An 18981-nucleotide genomic window follows, 5' to 3' on the forward strand; every position below is an offset into this window, starting at 1 on the left:
CATAATGAAAGAAAAAAGTAGTAATTTTTTTTTTTTTTTTTTTTTTTTCTGGCCCAAGGTCAGCAGTTCAAAACTACCAGCTGTTTCATGGGAGAAAGATGAAGCTTTCTGTTCCCATCATGATTTGCAGCCTCAGAAATCCTATACAGGGTCATTATGCATCAGAACCAACTCTACCACACTCTACCACCACCACCGAGTGTCATGTTGTAGAATAATCACTATTCTGCAAGTTCAGTTTGAACCACAAGGTCAGTGGTTCAAACTCACCAGTTGCTCCTCAGAAACTCTATACAGGGTCACTATGAGTCAGAACCGACTCGACAACACTTAACAACAACAGCTCTAATATAGAAGTACCAGAACAATCAATAGAACCTTTTGTACTTTGTATTATAAGTCCTTGGAAAGATAGAGTTAGGAATTTGGTAATGACAAAAAGAGATACCAAAGTGATCATTGGTTTCTGGACACGAATGAAATAAACAAACCATTTTATATTCCAGAAGCTTAAAAAGTCATCTGTAAGCATTTTGTCTACTTGCTTGTCTCAAAGTGTCTACTCTTACACTTGAAAAAACTTCCATTCCACCATTTTGTTACTACTTCAATCAGAGTCATCAGTGACCTCCATGTTGCCAAATCGAATGCTCTCTTCTTTATTCTTCTCTTACCAATGCAGTAGAATGCTTCCTTTTTCTCAAGATACTCTGTTTGTGGTACTATTAAGGCTACCCTAAAAAATTAATACACTAGACATTAATTTATGTACAAAAAAGTGATTCAAACTTCTCAAGTTGGGTATTAGCAAGTAGATATCAATGAATGTTTTATACTGACCTAAGTTTATCCAGAAAATAAGATTTAGCCCAAATATTTGCTGTAGGATAAAGTACTGGACCACAAGGTCAGCTTGAACTGCAAGGTTGGCGGTTCAAACCCACCATGTGCTCCTTGGAAACCCTATCCAGGGTCACTATTAGTTGGATGGCACTTAACAACAGCAGCAGCAGCAACATTTCACTCAGCTTCCTTTTGCTTTCTTTATCATTCTCCATTGTTTAGCTAATACCATTGTTGTTCAGAGCCATGGAGTTGGTTCAGACCCATGGCGACTTTGTATAGGGTTTCTGAGGAGTGGCTGATGGGTGTGAACCGCCAACCTTGCAGTTCAAACTGACCTTGTGGTCCAGCACATTACCCTGCAGCACCACACCAAGACTCCTTATCTAATACTACTCCAGTGAAATCACTGGTGTTACAGGAAAGGACTAACATCTGAGTTACAAACTAACACTTCTGTGTAGTTCACCTACACACACACACACACACACAACACAGCACCTACGGAGCTGCTAAGAGAAATTCCAAGTGTGCAGTCAAATCTAAACTATGATGTGAATTTCACCCAGTTGTTCAATGAACCAAATCTCAGTGACATCAACAAGCAGTCAGTTCAGACAGGTTTGATATTCTTAGCTACACAACCACTGCATCTACCTGCTTTCAGTTTTGAACCTAAAAATATTTCTGTGTCAGCCATCACTAGTTTTAAGATGAGTATTTACACAACTTAGTGGTTCAGGGGAGGAAAATTAGTATTTGTGTCTACTGATTCCCAGCACTGGTTACTAAAATTGATAAAATTACTATGGAATCCATGTTTTTTATTTTCAATTTTAAAACAAAAGCAGATATTGTAGGCTACTTTAGAGCTCAGGGTTTCCATGAGTTACTCTATTTGCATATATTGAAGGAAAACCTTTTCTCCACTGATCCCAAGTATATTTGTTGATACCTATCAAACTTTCCCAATTTTATATATATATATATATATAAAGTAAATCATAAACCAGATGATGGTATCATCACAGAAGCTCCAGATGAAAAGAATACAGAGAACATTCCCAGAACTTGGAATAAACTAATTGCTGATATCATGATATCATCACTTTTGCTGATACTTGGGAATTGTGAAACTAAGAAAACCAAGTTAGTAAAAACTCACAACAATGTGGTACAGTTGTTTTTTAGATTTCCCTAAGATTCTAGAATGTCACTCATTCTTAAATAGGTTGTTGGTTTTGTTTGTTTGTTTGTTTGTTTTGTCTTCTTTTTAAGGATCAGATAATGCTTCCTATGTTGCAAAAATGCTGAAACTCCAGGAAGATTAAACTTCTCCTCCATGCCAATATTATGAAAAGAGTACTTAAATATTTTTATAATTGAAATTGAATATTATAATTATATCCAGCTTGATTACCAAAGCACCTTCATATACATATAGTATGTTGTTAATTTTATTAATCTTTATGCACATGTGAGTTGAACAAAACAAAAACTATTCTCTCCATTTGACATAAGAACATGTGAGAGTTAAGAGACATTAAGTGGCTTAATCAAAACCACATAACTAATTTATGTGTGCAGCTGAAATAGTCCCTAATCCAGTACCATTTCTATTACACAATACACACTTCACTATGATTTCCAGACATGCTATGAGGTGATAGAAGAAATCTTTGTTTAATAAAGTAATTTTGTTTACTCTGTCCTGATTATGCAACTTTTGTTAGCCATAGTGACAACTGACTTATTTTAAAACTATGTTGATTGACAGATATAAAGCACCTTCTAAATACCCAGAGCCTTCCCACATTTTGTAGTGTTTCTTATCATGGTAATGTAAACTGTTGGGGGTAGCAGCAGCAGGAAAGATAGAGAAGGACACTCATTAAATGAAAAAAGAAAAGCACATATTGATTTTTCCTTCCAATGAAAAGACAAGGAATATAATTTCATTGCCTATTAAATATGGAAAGAGGACTTAGTGTAGTTGTGACTTATGATTTGGTCATTCTGTCAGACTTCTTTCCAGCCATCTCTTCTTCTCCATCACAGACTCCCCCACAGAACACTAAGTAACCAGATAACTAGGGATACTCATTTAGGAGCAAATATCCTTGGTCCTGCAGAGCATGAAAGTCTAGCAAGGAAATGATAAGTGAGGGGAAAATCATTAGAACTTTTTCACCTAAAATAACCATGGTTGAAGAACGCATGTTATCCCATAACACCCTCAACCATAGGAGAAACATCCACACTGCCCCAGAGAATATTGCTAACTCTTAGAAGGTCATAGAAAATTAAGATTTGATTGGTTATGGTAGACTTTCTACCAGAGAAGATAGTCTCAAAAAGCAAGTCCTTAGGTTTCTTTTTCTCTTTTTTGACTTATTTCCTTTAAACCAGTTGACAATTTATGTTGATTGACAATTTTTGAAGGTTCACATTTTTGTACATCTTGCCCATAAAGCGCTTATAGCCTTTGTCCTAGACTAGATTTTCAAGGATGCTTGTATAATTAACAGTCAGGAAAGACAGAGATAGTGTCTCCCTGTTGAGTAATAGACAGGCAGACATTTTGTCCACTATAAAATACTGGATTTCTTAAGCACAGTATAGCACAGTATCTGAGCTCTTGGCTGCTAACTGAAAATTCAGCAGTTTGCAACCAAACTGCAAGTGTGGCAGTCTGCTTTACAGTTATGGAAACTATAGGGCAGTTCCACTATGTCTTGCTATGCGTTGAAATGGACTCAGTGGTAATAGGTTTGGTTTTGGAAGGCTGGGGTCCTGGTATAACACTGTAGGGTCAGCACTGGACTACTAACCGCAAGGTCAGCAGTTGAAACCCACCAGCCACTGCTCGGAAACCCTATATAGTGTCACTATGAGTCGGAATCAATTCAATGGCACCCAACAGCAACAACAATGCAACCTACTTCATATGTACATATATTGCCTGGCTCTCTATAGGGTTGGGAGTTCAAGGCACCAAGTGTGTTGATTCTCCTGATGCTTGATGTGTCCTGAGTTATAAAGTCTCTCACCAAGGCCTCTCATCTTCTGCTAGCATCCATGAAATATATATAACAAGCTAACTGATTTAATTATTTTTATCACTTTGCTCCCAAATATGTATTTCAAGTGAGTCTCCACCATCCTTTGATGAATCTTTACTCATCAGAAAGAAACTTAGGTCTTCATTAAGTTAGAATAATCACTGGGGAAAGTAACATCTATTATACTTCTATGTTTCCATTCTGCTTCTTCTTCACCTGTGTGAGGTAGTGGTGGTAATGTGCCACAGAGTCTGTTCTGACTGAGAGCAATCCTGTATAAGGGTTTTGGGGCTGCAAATCTTTACAGGAGCAGAAAGTCTCATCTTTCTCCCTTGGGCAACTGGTAGTCTCAAACTGCTGTCCTTGCAGTTAGCAGCCCAACTCATAACCCACTACACTACCAGAGCTCCTACCTGTGTAGAAGTTGGAAATTTCCTTTACACCAGGACAGTCAAACTTCTCATACTTAAACGTCAGAATAATGTTCAGGAAGTAAAGGTGCTGAGAAATGGCTTTGAGAAAGAATCCTGCTGCTTGGCAATGTTTGGTCAGAATTAAATCATGTATGCAAGATCTCTTGGTGACCTGGTCTATAAACAGCCAAGTAAAAATTAAGATCATGTAAAGAGTTGTGAGCATCACACTCAGTTTTTCTCTGTGAGATTTGCTGAATTACAAATGTGTGGTATCATTCCCACTTCCCTGCAATGTAGAGTATTGCTGGATTTTCCTGTTGATCTTTCTGGTTGCCAGCCTGACCAGCTGGTCTTCAAGATCCCTGGGCTAAAGAAGGAAAAAGTTAATGAAAGCATATTTACTTCGAAATTTTAATTCAACACTGAAAAATGCTAAGAAGCTATCGAATAAGTTTCCTGTGGGGATAAATTAGGTTAAAATCACTTTTATACATAAATCACTATAACAGAACCCCAAGCCCCTTTTAAGGCCACCCCCACATGTATTTCTAGGAGTTCCCAAGGGACGTTTCCCATGAACTCAACTCCTTTGGTGTCTACACTGCTCTGCCATATGCTACCTCTAATTTATTATTCTTGCCACTCTGACAATTTAGCTCATTTGGCTCTCGTCATGCAGAGCATTAGTTTTTTACTGATGGTGGTCTTTATCCCACAAGACACAACAAGCCCTCCAATATATCCACATTTCAATTGCCAAGTGTTTGAGGACAAGCTTCCTAGGGATCTCTTAAACATAATGGTCACTACAGCTTCTTATCCTGCAATCTAAATGGTGTAGTCCTTTCTGCTCTGCTGTGTAAGTAAGAAAGGGACCTAGCTCTTCCTCCACTGTAGCACACACTATACTAATTCAGTGTTAGCAAAAATCTTCCTAGATATATTCAATACCAGATATAAAGATGAGCCACGATACAGGCTCTTTCTCCTATTCCTCTTCAGTGGTTTGTGAGTAAAGCTCATTATGTGTAGAATGCATTTTTTCCTTAGCATCCATTCTCTCTCAGACTTCTGTGTCCAATTTCACATACCTTTGTAGGGACAGTGTCACAATTGACCAGACAATCCTGAACTCCTAGCAGCAGACACACTGGAAAATACTTCCGTCAGACATCTGCATGACTCCTTTCCTTCAAAGACTTCTTTCAAGTCTTGATCAAAAGTCATCTTGTCAGAAAGGTCTTTCTTGACAACCAATTTAACGTATTAACACAATTCCCACCTATTACGGATTGGATCCAAAACTCCCAACTGTCAGTTTGACATACTGTGGTGGACTGGGTGTTGTTGTGATGCTGGAAGCTATGCCACCGGTATTCTCAATGCCAACAGGGTCAGCCATGGTGGACAGGTTTCAGTGGAGTTTCCAGACTAAGACAGACTAGGAAGAAGGAGAGGCAGACTATTTATGAATGGTGAGTCACTGAAAAACAGCAGGACATTGTCAGATACAGTGACAGGAAACAAAAGCATTATGAACAACAGCAGAACATTATAAAGTACAGGGCCAGAAGATGAGCCCTTCAGGTTGGAAGACATTCAAGATACCACTAGAAAAGAGCCACCATAATGACGCGAATCAAGTAAAGCGTTCCTGACCTTCATTCGCTGATAAGGCACAACTCAAAATGAAGACAAATTGCTGCAAACATCCATCAATAATTGGAACACGAAAAGCATGAAGTATGAATCTAAGAAAATTAGAAATTGTCAAAAATGAAATGGGACACATAAACCTCACTTTCTTACACACTAAATTGAAATGAACTGTGGCAATGGTGTGACATGAAGTCGGTTCTGACCCAGAGCGACCCTGTATAGGGTTTCCGAAGCTGTAAATATTTAGGGGAGCAGAAAGCCTCATCTTTCTCCTGTGGAACGGCTAATAATTTTGAACTGTTGTCCTTGAGGTTAGCAGCCCAACTCCTAACCGCTATGCTACCAGTGCTCCTTTATTATTACTATTACTAAAATTTACTGGAAATAAGGAAGACATTTGAACTGTGGTATTGATGCATTTGAATTGTAATATTGGAGAATATGAAAAGTACCATGGACTGCCAGAAAAACAAACAAATCTGTGTTTGAACAAGTACAATCAGAAAGCTCCTGAGTAGTCAGAAGGGGAAGACTTTATCTTTCATACTTTGGACATTATCAGGAAATACCAATCCCTGGAAAAGGACAACATGCTTAGTAAAGTGGAGGGTCAGTGAAAAAGAGGAAGACTTTCAACAAGATGGACTGATACAGTGGCAGCAGCAATGCACTCAGACATAGCAACAATTGTCAAGATTAAACAGGACCTGACAGTCATTCTGTTGTGTATGAAGTCGCTATGAGTTGAAACTGACCGCACCTAGTAACAAGAAATATATGTTGTAAATCACAATTGATTAAACTTTGAGCTACTAACCTGAAGGTTAGGAGTTCAAAACCAACAGTTGCCACTTGGGAAAAAGATGAGAATGTTCCCCGTAAGATTTACAGTCTCGGAAACCCTAAGAAACAGTTCTGTTCTGTCCTATAGGTTCACTATGAGTCAGAATCAACTCAGTGACATTGGGTATGGTATGGGTATAGTGTGCCCATGATTATAATTCCATGTGAGGATGGGCTGTCTTGGTTATGTTGACAAGGCCATGTTATGAGTCAATCTCTTTTGATATATTAAAGAGAGTAAACAATTGAGCAGAGGCGAGATGAAGGGAGAGAGATGCCAAATCATAGAAAGATCACCCGTGAGGAGCTGAGAAGAGACAAGGACCTTCTTCCAGAAAGAGAAAGCCTTCCTCTAGAGTAAAAACCCGAATTCAGACTTCTAGCTTCCTACACTGTGAGATAAACAATTCTTTCCGTTAAAACCACCCATTTCTAGTATTTCTCCTACAGCAACACTAGATAACTAAGACACCACCCAAATCTCCCTATCCCTTGCTTAGTTAACTATACTACACTTTATATCACCATATGTATTATAAAATGTATTTGTTTTGTTTATTATTTTCTTCTCCCACCAAAAGATAAACTCCAAGAGCACAAGGGTTTCTATATTTTTGGCTCACTATGTATCACAAATGAGGCATACCATCTACTTGGCGCTCAATTAATATGTGAAGAATGAATGACTAAATCCTAGATGTAGGCTGAGACAACCACTACATGTGTGTGCTTCTTTCAAATAAATTCCATTGACCACATGCCCATTAAATCTAACATCCTATAAACATGTTTTGACTGAAAGGTATTTGTGAATAATAATGCATGGAAGATATACCACACTTTAAGGACTGAGTTGTTAACAAGAAATAATACCACATTCACTCACTCTGATTGCCTTTCTCCTTTGCTATTAGGACATAAAATATAATTTAATTTGGCCTGGCTTTTCAATTTTATGTAATGATTGTTGTTGTTAGATGCCATTGAGTTAGTTCAATTTCACAGAGACATTGTATATGGTTTCCAAATCTGTAAATCTTTACAGGAGCAGAAAGCCTCATCTTTAACCCATGAAATGACTAGTGGCTTTGAACTGTCAACCCTGTGACTAGCAGTCCAGTGCTTATCCTATGACACCACCAGTGCTCCTTAGCAATGATTAGCCAATTTAAAACTTACCCAGTTCATATATCTATATATTTCTCTTTTTTAACCCTTTCTTTTTTCTGTTGCCACTTAAAGGAATTATAACTGTTAAAATTTATATGTGATTCAAGCTATGCAGATAAATATCATAATAAACTAGGACAAATTTTGTGTGTGTACAGGGAGCATTAGCAAGAAAATCCACCCAGTTACTAGGTAGGAATAACAGATCAACATGAAGAAGAAAATGATAATGTCTGATTTGGAGTTCACAAACACCCATAAAAGTGTTACTGATCTGCACAAATTTTCAGGAAAGCACAAGGAATATATAAAGTTCCTTTAAAATATTCAGATGGTTGAATGCATTCATTATATTTTAAAACATGTATGTAAAAGGATGCTCATGACAATGTTATTCATTAAGTAAAAATGAATGCCGCTGCCATTGAGCCAATTCCAACTCATAGCAATACTATAAATCAGAGTAGAACTGCTCCAAAGTGTTTCTGAGACTGTAAATCCTATGGGAGCAGAAAGTCTCACCATATATACAACATAGGGAAATATTTAAATAAGTTACAGTCTTGTCATTCTGTACAACAGGATAATACATAGTCAATTTACACTTTAAAATAGTATTTTTAAGACGATCTAAAGAAACAGTTCACACAACATAACACTAAACACGAAAAGTCAAATATATATTGTAAGCTCAATTGTCCAAACAATGGATTTATAGAATAAATTGCAATGAAATTTGCAAGCATTTTAATGGTGGTTACTTTTGATTGTGGAATTAATTTTTTATATGTTGTTGTTAAGTGTCATTGAGTTGGTTCTGACTCATAGCAATCCTGCATAGGGTTTCCAAGAAGCACCTGGTGAGTTTGAACTGCTGACCTTGCTGTTAGCTGTCCAGTGCTCATCTCACAGCACCACACCAGGACTTCCATTTTATTTATAACTCCTAATATTTCAAATATTCCACCAGCTATATCTGTCACATTTTTAACTGATATTAACAGATAAACAAAAACAGGTGTGAGACCAATTTTTTTAAAACAAATACATTTAGATGAAGGGGTACAATAAATTTTTAATAGTGATGGTAATAGCTGATGCTTAATGAGCTCTGATTTGTGCTGGGTACTATGCTAAACACTTTAGTATCTCTATGAGGTAGATACTTGGTATAGATGAAGAAAATCAAGTTTTGAAGAGATGAAACAACTTTTTCAGTATCACGTGACCAATCAGGAAAGTGTAAGGTTTGATCCAAATTTCTCACCTTCAGAGTCTTTCTTTTTTTAAAAAAAACACAACACTATGCTCCATTAAAGGAGCTTTGGTAGCACAGTGGTTACAAGTTGGGCTGCTAACTTCAAGGTCAGCATTTCGAAACTACCAGCCATCCCATGGGAGAAAGATAAGGTTTTCTGCTCCCATATAGATGTACAGCCTCCAAAACCCTGTACAGGGTCTCTATGAGTGGGAACTGACTCCACGGCACACCACCACCACCACTGCCATGCTCCATTATATGAGAGGGAGTCCTGGTGTGGCTCTGTGGGTTAATGTGCTGGACTGCAAAGTCGGTTTGAACCCCAAGGTTGTTGGTTCAAGCTTACCAGCCATTCTTTGGAAACCCTATGTAGGGTCGCTATGGGTCAGAATCAACTTAAAAGCACTTAACAACAAGTAGAGTTGTTGTTGTTGTTAGGTGCCATCAAGTTGGTACAGACCCATAGCGACCTTATGCACAGCAGAACGAAACACTGCCCAATCCTGAGCCAACCTCACTACTGTTGCCACGCTTGAGTCCATCATGCTGCCACTTGGCCAATCCATATCGTTGGGAGTCTTCCTCTTTTTCTCTGACCCTCCACCTTACCAAACATGATATCCTTCTCCAGTGACTGGTCCCTCCTGACAATATGTCCAAAGTATGAGACACAAAGTTTGGCCATCTTGGCCTCCAAGGAGCACTTTGGCTGCACTTCTTCCAAAATGGATCTATTGGTTCTTTTGGCAGCCCATGGCACTTTCAGTATTCCCCTCCAACACCGTAACCATACCAGCCACTCATTGGAAACCCTATGCAGGGTAACTATGGGTAGGAACTGACTCAGAACAACAAGTAGAATAGTGGATTACAAATTGGGCTGGAAACGGCAAGTCAGCAGTTCCAATCCACCAGGGAGAAAGATATGCTTCCATAAAGATTTACAGCCCCAGAAATCCTATCAGAGTTGCAATGAGTCAAAATCGACTCCACAGCACAACACCACCACCACCACCATGAGTCATTAAAACATTTGGCAATAACCATGGTGAGTGTGCTTAGTTTGCCTAACAATGAATTGTTTTCATTTGGTTTAGTATTCCTGATGGTAAAGACTTTTCAGATGGTTACCATCTTTTTACTCTTGGTCAGATATTCACTGTTTTTCTTTAGGTTAGGTATTTGAGTTTCGTGTTGTTGATAATATATGCAGGACACTTGGCATAGACACTGACAAAAAAAGGAGGAATGATTGCATTTTCAATCAATTGTAATTAAATAATCATTATAATGTAAAGCCGTTTTCTCAAAGGAAAAAGAAATCCTCTCAGAAAATACTTTTTCAAACTGAAACCAGGGTAAAACATGAAGCCAGAAGGTTAGAGTTGATTTCCTGATAAATGAAGAGAATGTTAGAACCATGGCAAAGGCAAATTGACCTACAAAAATCTTGACAGCTTCTTAGACTCTGCTGCTTACTGAAACGTCGGTGACTCTTGGCAGTTCTCCAAGATGTCCAGGTAGAACACTGAGCACACTGATTACTTTAACTGAAACAATCTGGTTTTACACAAACCCACCTCAGGTTAAACCAAGTGTGCTGCTTATAGAACTGTCAATCCAAGAGAAAGCCATTTTTTACCTGAGGAGGGAAGCTAATCTTTGTGTGTTAACATACATGAGTTTGTAACCTAAAATATTCATAGTCTCATGTTGCCTAGTAAAAACAAGAACAAACTTATGGATCAAAACAGATTTCCAGGGAGAACGCCAAAACACACAAAATAAAAAGAGAGAAAGTTTTTCAAATAATCTTTCAAACAAATCAAAGAAAATAAGGATAAGTGTTTTAGCTAATTTTTCAGGAAAGAATGATTTCCAGGGGAAAAAAAATACATAGATTGTAGACTTAAATCTCAAACATAATGTTGCCACTTTGGATGATAACCAGCGTAATTGCTCCAACAATTTTAAGCTATGCTAAAAAGAATAGACCCAAGCATTATCAATATGCTTATACCAGTCTGTTTGGGAGGGACCAATCCCTGGAGAAGGATATCATGTTTGGTAAAGTGGAAGGTGCTCTGGTAGCGTAGTGGCTACGAATCGGGCTGCGAACCGCAAGGTCAGCAGTTCAAAACTACCAGCTGCTCCGCGGGAGCAAGATGAGGCGTTCTGCTCCCGTAAAGATTAACAGCCTTGTAAACCCTGTGCAGGGTCGCTATGAGTCGGAACCGACTCCACGGCACATAACAACAACAAAGTGGAAGGCTGGAGAAAATAAGGAAGACCCCTAATAAGATGGATTGGCACAGTGGCAGCAGCAATGGGCTCACACAAGTGTGAGGTTGGCGCAGGCCCTGGAAGTGTTTGCTTCTGTTGTGCATAGGGTCGCTATAAGTCGGTACCAACTCAATGGCATGTAACAGCAACAGCATATGTTTAGTATATGGTGTGCTAAGTATGTGTTGTTATATTCCTCAGAAAACCTCTCCTATTTTTTATCTACTATTTTCTTAACAGATAACGTTCTCAAGCTAAGAAATAAAAAATGTTCTTATAATAATGTCTCTTCCCTTGAGGGACCCCCTTGGAAGGTAGCAGTCAGTAATCTAGGGTTATTTCAGCTGCCTGCCAAAATATCGCTCGTGACTATTAAAGTATGCTTGAAAAACACTATTACATCAATAACAGAAAAGGCATGATAGCTTTTATTTCTGGAATAAGATGTGAGTCAATTCATTGGGTGGGATTTCACTGGAAAATTACTTTAGGAATGTTTTAAACCAAGGAAGGAGAGAATCAGTGCCTTGGAGCACAGACCTAAAGAAAAACTATAGAGTCAAACTTCATTACGAGGCAAAGAAAAATGCATAGGTACAGAACACCCACCCTCATCTCTGGCAAAAATATAAGCATATTACTGAACTAGACAGTCATGTTCTTTGGCTCTGAAATAGAAAGCTTTCTTGAGATGACAAGATGCAAGATCAGGGACAGTGATGTTATGAGCAGACTCTCCATTCGCTTCTGTTACTTGAATTCCTGAAAACTTACATGCTAGTCCTGAGCTTTCTAAACCCCAGTAGGTTAGTCTCTTCTTCAGAGAGCTATACTATAACTTTCCAATGACTTTCTTACTCATTTATGCATTTATTTTTGTATTTAAGTTGTATATCTGTAGGAATACAATACTCCATAAGACTAAATCACTACACTAGGATTACAAATGAAAAGTCTATTTCTGCAGCCCAAGAATACTAGGAGGTCCCTGTAAGCACTGAAATTCAAAGAAACTTAGATGAAAAGTTGTATTCTCATGCCATAGTGAAATAGATTCCAAAGTCTCGGCTTAGTTTATTAGCATTCACCTCAACGTTATTAGGTCTTTGGAATATGATGCTTATAATATTCTAAAACCCTACCACATATAAAGTAAAGACCACTGAACTAAGATCAGGAAAATAACTGTGTAATTTGAAGCAAGTTATATAGACATTTGAGTCACCATCTTCCTTTCTATGAAATATAGGTTAAAGTAAAAGATTTATAAAGTTTTCTTTCATTGTGACAATCTCAGAATTTCTAATTTTACAAATTCCAAATAGCACCCACCTAGCGTAGTGGTTACGAATCGGGCTGCGAACCTTAAGGTCAGCGGTTCGAAACTACCAGCCGCTCCGCGGGAGAAAGATGAGGCTTTCTACTCCCGTAAGGATTTACACCCTCGGAAACCCTGTACAGGGTCGCTATGGGTCGGAACCGACTCGACGGCACTTAACAACAACAACAACAAATTATATATATATATATAGTCTATGCCTAAGTTGAGTTGGTGCTCTAAAGGAGGCCCTGCTCTCTCACTTGAAGGTATTATTTAAATGTAGCTCCAGACCACTATCTAGGTCAGCCTATGCTGTGATGTGAATTTCCTCTACAACTGTGTAGAGTCTTCTTTGTGATGGAAATCATTGCCACTCACATTTTCCCTTCTCCATTCTCCTTCTCTTGTTGGGAGGTGTGGGGGGAGAGAGTTATAATTAGAATCAAGAAAATACTGTAAGAATAAATATAATGTATCCTGTTTTTATAAAAGGTCATTCTTTCAAGCTATCAAAGCATTTACAACAAATACCTAATTGATGGTCACAGCCATCTCTGAAGAATAAAACACTATGCAAGGATTATAGATGAAGAAACCAAAGAGGGAATCAACAGAATTTCAGTTGGTAATTTTTATATCTGGGAAACAAGAAATTCAGAGCACATCCATTTCAGGCCATTGTGTTTTGGAGGGACAAATGAGCCCAGCTGTAGAGTCTTTCAATGTTGATCTAGAAATATGTGTAATACATTTATAATGAAAGCAAAGTGAAAGACTTATTCAAATAGCAAAGTCAATCCTAAAACAAATAGCTATTATTTTAAGTTTCCACAATAAGTTCTTTGGTGATTCTAGTTGATGACGTCTGTGAAAATTCAATGCAAGTGTGACAAATCTAATGTACTGTACAGTCATAGAATACTGGGATAGAGTATGAACTTAAAACCTATATATACATGCTAATTAACTGATACTGCTGATGGTCATAACAGAAACTACATGTCATTCATTTAAATCAGAAACCTACTTCCCAGCACCATCACCACCATGTTTCCCTAGAATGTTCCAAAATGAAAGAGGAAGCTGAAGTGCCTAGCTCATCAGCTTGTGCGTACTTACAGTCAATCATCCACTCTTTTTATTTATTCACAGAAATTATTATACTACTCAGTCATAAAGAGAAATGAAGTCTTGATGCATATGACAGCATGGATGAACCTTGAAAGTATCATGCTGAGTGAAAAGAACAACTATTGTATAATTTCATTTGTATGAAATAAGCAAATATATAAAATCCAAAGATCATCAAAGGTTATCAGTGATGAAAAGGAGCCGGAAAGGGATATTTTTACTTAGTGGGCACTGAGTTTATGCTAAAGGTCTTGGAATAACTTGAAAATCATAGCATGAATGGTTGTACAACTTGAAGAATATAATCAATGTGACTACAGTAGTACATGTAGAAATTGTTGTGCCAGCACATGTGTTATGTATATTCTCTCACGACAATAAAGCTTTATGGAATAATTATTGTTATTATAAGTGTCTTCTACGTGTCAAGTACTGCTGTGTACCCCATCACATTGTTCACTCATAAATTCCTTGATCACGTACTCTCTACTTGGAGGGAAAGAGCTCAGAAGAATATCTACCAATAAAAAAACTCGAAGGCTTTTCTTGTCATATTCAAAGCTCAGCATTATGAATTTTCCCTCCTGTTAGTTTTGGTGGAGTGAATGAAATTCTTCAGAAGGGCAAGGCCTCAGTCACTGTTAACAGACTCAGAAGGAAAATGCAACTGTTATCTAGGAACCAAAAGTTGGGGGAAGTGCTAGGGACTCAACAGAGACTTTTTCAGCTGAAAGTCTCTTCCCTGTTCTTAATACAAGAGACATGTATAGGCTACACCTTTGACTATGAAGGGAAACTAACACTTTTTAGCACATACTCTTGTCAGGAAGTAAATTTACTTAACTTTCAGCTGTCCTTCTTTCAATGAGACTTTCCCTGGCCACTCTATTAAAAATCGAGAACCCAGTCTGAAATACTTAACAGTTTATTTATTTTTTTACTTACTCTCAGTCTCTCCCCTTTACAATTTAAATTCCATGATGACATGAAGACAACATCTGACAATGATATCTGAATCCTTTCTCCTCCAAGTTACAACCAATTGGGAAATTAGATTACAGATTAGAAAATACTCCAATACTTTCATTTTATTCCTGGTAATTTGCTTGGAGAAAGTTATTTCTTTCAAAGATGAAATAGAAACTGTACCTGTTCCCAACCACCATCCCATCCACTCTTCACAAACAAAAGACCTAAAAAATTACAGACTTCTCCTCTGACATGCCACCACTCCACCACTCCTCTGTCAGTTTGTCATACTGTGGTGGCTTATGAGTTGCTGTGATTCTGAAAGCTATGCCACAGGTATTTTAAATGCCTGCAGGGTCACGCAGGGTTTACAGGTTTCAGATGAGTATCCAGACAAGACAGACTAGGAAGAAGGACTGACAAACTACTACTGAATTTTCAGTCACTGAAAACCTTGTGAATAGCAGAGAAACACTGTCAAATATAGTGCCAGAAAATGAGCCTCTCAGGGTGGAAGGCACTCAAAATGCAACTGGGGAAGAGCTGCCTCTTCAAAGCAGAGTTGACCCTGATGGTGTGAATGGAGTAAAACCCATGGAAGTACAGACCATGGGGCCTTCATTTGCTGATGGAGCACAACTCAAAATGAAGAGGAACAGCTATAAACATCCATTAATAATTGGTACATTGAATGTACGAAGTATGAATCTAGGAAAATTGGAAATTGTCAAAAATGAAATGGAATATATAAACATCAATATCTTAGGCATTAGTGAGCTGAAATGGACTGGTACTGACCATTTTGAATCTGACAACCACATGGTTTACCATGCTGGGAATGACAAATTGAAGAGGAATGGTGTTGCATTCATGGTGAAAAAGAACATATACAGATCAGGCGCGAGGTACAATGCTGTCTGTGATAGGATAATATCCATGCACATACAGGGAAGCCCAGTTAATACCACTATTATTCAAAATTATGCACCAACCACTAAAGCACCAACCACTAACAGTCAGGATTAAGTAGAAGAATTCTACCAAATTCTACAATCTGAAATTGATCAAAAATGCAATCAAGATGTATTGATCATTACTGGTGGTTAGAATGCAAAGGTTGGGAGCAAAAAGGAAGGATCAGCAGTTGGAAAATATGGCCTTGGTGATAGAAATGATGCTGGTGATCTCATGATAAAATTCTGCAGAATCAATGATTTGTTCATTTCAAATACCTTCTTAAAACAGCATACGAGACTATTATACACATGGACCTCACTAGATGGAATACACAGATATCAAATTGACTACATCTATGGAAAGAGATGATGGAAAAGCTCCATATCATCAGTCAAAACAAGGCCAGGGGCAGATTGTGGAACAGACCATCAATTACTCATATGCAAATTCAAACTGAAGCTGAAGATAATGAAGACAAGTTCATGAGAGCCAAAATATGATTTAAAATATTTACTGATGAAGATCAACAAGCACAGCCTTTGGTATGGATTGCAGCTCAATGTAAAGAAAACAAAAATCCTCACCATTGGACCAATGAACAACATTCTTATCAATGGAGAAAAGATTGATGTTGTCAAAGACTTCATTCTTCTTGAATCAACTATCAACATTCATGGAAGCAGCAGTCAAAAAATCAAACAATATATTGCATTAGGCAAATCTGCTGCATAAGACCTTTTCAAACTGTTGAAGAGCAAAGAAGTCAGCTTGAGGAATAAGGTGTGCCTGAATCAAGCCACAGTATTTTCAATAACTTCATATGCGTTCGAAAACTGGACAGTGAATAAGGAAGACCATAGAAGAATTTATGCTTTGAGTTATGTTGTTGGAGAATATTAAAAGTGCCATGGGCTGCCAAAAGAACCAACAGATCCGTTTTGGAAGAAATGCAGCCAGAGTGCTCCTTGCAGGTCAGGATGGCCAGGCTTCGTTTCTCATACTTTGGACATGTTGTCAGGAGGGACCTGTAGCTGGAGAAGGATATCATGTTTGGTAAGGAGGAAGGTCAGAAAAAAGAGGAAGACCCCCAGCGAGATGGAATGGCCAAGTGGCAGTATAAATGGGCTCAAGCGTGGCAACAATTGTGAGGTTGGCCCAGGACTGAGCAGTGTTCCATTCTGTTGTACAAAGGGTCACTATGAGTCAGTACCGACTCGATGGCACCTAACAACAACAACAACACATGAAATGAAAAGGGAGAGAACAAAGTATACCTGCAAAGGGCAGCCTCAAAAGAGAGAGGTAAGAACCACTGGGATCTTGCTGCTCAAATTGTGGTCCTTGGACCAGCAGCATCAGAGTCTCTGAGAATTGGTTAGAAATATAGAATTAAACTCCACCCCTGAGCTTGTGAATCAAAATTGGCATTTTAAAAAGATCCCTGGTGGCCCATGTGCACACTAATGTTTAAGAATATATGTAAATTAGCCTTTAGCAAATCAATCCCAATAGACATATATGAAAGGAGCTCTGGTAGCATAGTGGTTACGAATCTGGCTGCGAACCTCAAGGTCAGCAGTTCAAAACTACCAGCTGTTCCACGGGAGAAAGATGAGGCTTTCTGCTCCCATAAAGATTTACAGCCTCGAAACCCTGTACAGGGTCGCTATGAGTCGGAACCGACTCCATGGCACATAACAACAACAACAACAACAACACATATATGAATCAATAGGCATCAGACTTGCCATTTCATTAATCAAACCCATCTTCCTTCCATTATCGCTGTTGTTGTTAAGGATCTTAGAATCAGTTCCGACTCATAGCAACCCAGTATAGAGTTTCCAAGGAGCGGCTAGTGGGTTTGAATCGCCAACCATGTATTATTGGTTGGTAGTTTTGAACTGCCGACCTTGAGGTTAGCAGCCCGATTCGTAAGCACAGGAGTCCTGATATGGCGCTGTAGGAAAAGCACTCGATCTCAAGGTTTGAAATTGGTTTGAAACGCAAGTTTGGCTGTTCAAACTCACCAATCACTCCTTGGAAACCGTATACAGGGTCGCTAGGAGTTGGAATCAACTCTACAGCACTTAATAACAACAACAATATGAAGGGACTAGGCAGTGATAATGCACATCAAAATTCTTGTTGTTGTTAGGTGCTGTCAAGATGGTTCCAACTCATGGTGACCCTATGCACAGCAGAATGAAACACTACCTGCTCCTACACCAGTCTCACAATTGTTGTGACATATGAGCCCATTGCTGTTGCCACTCTGTCAATTCATCTCATTGGGGATCCTCCTCTTTCTTACTGACCTTCCATTTTACCAAACATAATGTCCTTTTTCAGGGACATCATGATACCAAGTCCCTGACTGATACTACCATGTCCAAAGTGTGAGAGAAGTCTCGCCATCCTCCCTTCTAAGGAGTATTCCGGCAAAATAGATTTGCTTATTCTTCTAGCACTCCATGGTACTTTTAATATTAATCTCCAACATAATAATCCAAATGCATCCATTCTTCTCCTGTCTTCCTTAATCACTGGCCAACTTTCACATGCATATCAGGTAATTAGAAATAACCATGACTTGGGTCAATCACATCTTAATTCTCAAAACTAATATCTTTTCTCTTAAAACATTAAAGAGGTCTTGTGCAGTAGATTTGTCTAACGCAACATGTCACTTGATTTCTTTCTTTCCTTTTTTTTTTTTTTTCTTTAAAGTTTTTATTTTGAGTTGAGTGAGAGTTTACATGGGAGAACATTAGTTTTACACTCATCCTATCATATTTTGTTTCATTGCAATGACTACGATTCCCTCCGTGCATTTAATTACATTTAATTATAATCCACCAGTTGTTCCTGGGAAACCCTATACAGGGTTGCTATGAGTCGGAACCCAATCAACATCACATAACAACAACAACAATGTGATGGCAACAACAACAACAATTGCCTTGGCAGGGTCAGACCAAATGATATCACAAGCTGGATGTTCCCCAGCTCCACCTTACAACAAGCAAAATTATATCAGCTACATATTGTTCCTGTTGTTAAGTG

At 38.3% G+C, this 18981-nt stretch overlaps 1 pseudogene; it reads left to right on the top strand.

The window, feature by feature from the left end:
* Nucleotides 1-2174, top strand: part of LOC102817566 — an 84766-nt pseudogene extending 82592 nt beyond the window's left edge.
* The last annotated feature ends 16807 nt before the right edge of the window (nucleotides 2175-18981 follow it).

The sequence above is a fragment of the Chrysochloris asiatica genome, unplaced genomic scaffold, assembly GCF_000296735.1.
Source record: "Chrysochloris asiatica unplaced genomic scaffold, ChrAsi1.0 scaffold00012, whole genome shotgun sequence".
In the NCBI taxonomy this organism is placed as follows: Eukaryota; Metazoa; Chordata; class Mammalia; order Afrosoricida; family Chrysochloridae; genus Chrysochloris; species Chrysochloris asiatica.